The sequence below is a fragment of the Acinonyx jubatus genome, chromosome C1 (genome assembly GCF_027475565.1).
Source record: "Acinonyx jubatus isolate Ajub_Pintada_27869175 chromosome C1, VMU_Ajub_asm_v1.0, whole genome shotgun sequence".
NCBI classification, from domain to species: domain Eukaryota; kingdom Metazoa; phylum Chordata; class Mammalia; order Carnivora; family Felidae; genus Acinonyx; species Acinonyx jubatus.
This window is the reverse complement of record NC_069381.1, coordinates 100033567-100037202: the sequence shown is the minus strand read 5'-3', so window position 1 is coordinate 100037202 and position 3636 is coordinate 100033567.

Below are 3636 nucleotides of genomic sequence, written 5' to 3'. Positions count from 1 at the left end.
GACAGCATGATGATAAAACCTGGGCCTGGCTGGGGTTTAGCAGAGGAGCTAAGAGCATGAGCCTTCACTCTACCTTCCAAATGGTACTTAAAGAATAAACCTAGCAAACAAATAGGAGATTGTCTAACTCCCGTGGAAGAAAGTAGAAGAATGGATGAATGAAAAGTTCAAGCGACCTGCAGTGTATTTAAATGTCAGTGAAAAGAGTTTTCTTCACTCATGTGCCCAGAGTCAGCATGCAATTTCACTGAAGATTTATGCTGATTTTAGATTGCAAGTACACAGGACTCCATAGTTCTCTGGGCAGAACTGAAATCACACATGCTTGGTGTAGTCTGTACACAAGACGTAAACAACTCACAGAACAGTGAATCTGAAGTCACATGTCCATATGCACGTGTTGATATTTGCTGTGGCTTATGAGGTACGGTGTGACTTGGACATCTGTCCAGAAGGAAACATGTCACTCCTCTACTCGATGCTACATTCGTGGAGGCAAATGATCCCTATGTCTTCCATCACACGATGACCTCACCCCAGAGCCACTCTGCACCCAGCCCTCTGTTCGTGTACAAATGCCAGGTTTTCATGTCTCTCAGGGCCCCAGTCTCCTTCCGTGAATGATTCTTGATGTTCCCTTGTGGTTCTTAGGTTAAAATGCCCACTGTCCATTGCTTTTATCTCCAAAAGCTACTTACTCCTAATTTACTACCCATCTCATTCTGTTTTCCCTCTTTGCCACCTCCCCAGAGTATCTGATTTCCAGTTATCCCTAATAGTATGGTAATTGCTATAACCCATTCTTAAAGAAATTCAACAAGTTGTTAAATTTTTCCATCATAGAAATGTGGAAATTTTTATAGAAATGTGGATATTCAAGCAGAAAAAAATTTTAATGGTCATTCTTTCATCCCATATTAGTATATTTCCTGCCAGTCGTTTTTATAAACACATTTTTTCAATCATGATACATCTTTGCATGTTTTTGTTATATTTAACACAAAATATATATTTTTGGCACTTTTATGAACTCCTGATCAAAGCATGCCTACATTGGGCAGTTGATGAATGCTATGTTACAGAAATATAGCTCTGTGTTCAAGACACTGTTTTGTCTTCCTGACACACAGTAAGATTATATTTACAGCTTCCCTTTACAGCTGAGTGTGGCCTATGTGACTGAGTCAGAGCTGACGAGAAGCAGGCAAAATGATGCAAGCCTCTGCTAGCATTCATTCATGACAGAGAGGGTCTGGAGTTCTGAGTCACTGCTTAGAGAAAAGCTGACACGGGGAGCCTCTTAACCACACTGGACTGTGCCATTTGTTGTATTAAGCCACTGAAATGTGAAAGTTATCTATTAATATGGCATAACTTGGCCTATCCTTACACATATGACTATTTGGGGTAATTGTTTTAATTTTTTTTTTGCTACTATAAACCACAATATGATGATTATCCTTTGCGTTGGATTTTTTCTCTTCTATTTCTGAGTATTCCCTTTAGATAGATTTCTAGAGGTAAAATTTTTGACATAGGATATAAACTTTAACACTTATTTGTAGCCTATTTATATCATACTTGTCTCACATATTTCCATATTATATTTATGTAATAACTAACTATGACTGGGTGTCTTACTCCTAGGAGATTGCAAGTTCCTCAAAGGCAGAGTCACTCTTTCATCGACTTTTGTAATGTCTAGTCCTTAGCACAGGTCTTTCACATAGTAGCATGAGGGAAGCACCTGCAATACATGAAGCAGTGGATATGGATTGTTACATGATAGCTGTGCTGTAGTCATTCTTACGATCTGGGCATTGGTAAGGGAGAAATTCTATCTCTAGAAGCTTACTACAGCACTTTTTTTTTCTCTTCCAAAAGCAGCTTAAGGCTAATGCTTTGACTAGTAGACATTCAGGGCTTGGGTGAAAGCATATTTGAAATTACAAATGAGACAGTTCATTCTTCCCACTGTTACCATTGCTCTGACTTGAGCTTTGGCTGTATCGTTTTTTACGTTCAGTAAAGCTAAAGACTGTATCTATATGATGTAATATTAAAAGGAATGTGTTTTAGATTATATGAGTACTTAGATTATTCAAATAATTGGATGGATTATATGGTCAATCCAGATCAACTGTTTAATATTTGTTCATGATATCCTAAAAAGAAGAGTCTTACCAATGGCTATATTAATGAGTGGTCAAATTTCATTTGAATGAAAGAGTGATCCATTGTATAGCCAGGGAGGGGGACAAAAACATAAGAGACTCTTAAATATGGAGAGCAAACAGTGGGTTGCTGGAGGGGTTGTGGGAGGGGGGATGGGTTAAATGGGGAAGGGGCATTAAGGAATCTACTCCTGAAATCATTGTTGCACTATATGCTAACTTACTTGGATGTAAATTAAAAAAATAAACTAAAAGAATTAAAAAAAAATAATAAAGAGGTCTTTAAAGCTAAAAAAATAAACAAATAAAGTATATGCTACTGCACATATCTAAACATATCAGAGGTCAATTCATACTTCTTATGTTCCTTAGGCATATAGTGATATATGTGGCAAACATTAGCCAGTCATATTTTTTTTAAGTTTATTTATGTATTTTGAGAGAGAGAAAGCATGCATGCATGCGAGCAAGGGAGGGGCAGAGATAGAGGGAGAAAGAGAGAATCCCAAGCAGGCTCTGCAATGTCAGTGTGGAGCCAGACATGGGGCTTGAACTCAGGAACCATTAGATCCTGACCTGAGCTGAAATCAAGAGCTGGAGGATTAACCGACTGAGCCGCCCAAGGCGCTTACATCAATCCCATTTTTATGTACCCATATAGAGATTAACCTTGTTCGTGAGGAGAGACACATCTTCTACACAGATGGAAGGGAAGGAAGAAGGGAGAGGAATAGACAAAGATACATTTCTAAGTGTCTTTGTGAGGGGCCAGGAGGCAGAGTGCCAACCCGGTGTCTTCTATGCTTTCTGTGTGGCAGGAGACAAGATCATTGCTGAAAGTTAGAGAAGCAGTAGCCATCCCACTGGCTGTCCTGTGGGCCTCCCCCTGCCCCCCGCCTTTGGGACTCCCTCTTTTTGCTCTTGTACCTTCCATGCCTCTATCCCTACCAGTTTCTTCTGTTTAGCCTGTAAAGAAGCTCAAGACTCTTTTGCTCCTCCAAAAGTTCCCTTGATTCTCATCCTCTCATTTCTTCTTTCTCAAAACCCTCTCCTTCATGGCTTCTGGAACACCGTGTTTTCTTGGTTTACCTTATCCTATTTGACTTCTCTTTTCTTTTTGAATTTTTCTCAGATGTCATTCCTCAGATTCTACCCTCTCCTCCTCATTCACTGTTAGAGTTGGCATCTTTGCATGCAGGTCTCTCAATTTTAGCTACTGTCCTAAATAAGCTTCGGGTGGAACACTATGGATTGAGGAGAATTAAAATTCTCTCCTCCTTTCAGAAATCTTATCTCAGAAGCTCCCTCCATCCTTCCTCTGCACGCATTACACTCAACCCTACAAATTAACGTGGTAGATTTGTATCCCACAAAAAATGTATGCCATTCAAAATAAATCTTATTACATTGTATAATATACCAAAGTACAACTAAGACCAGACAGATGAAAATATTTATCACA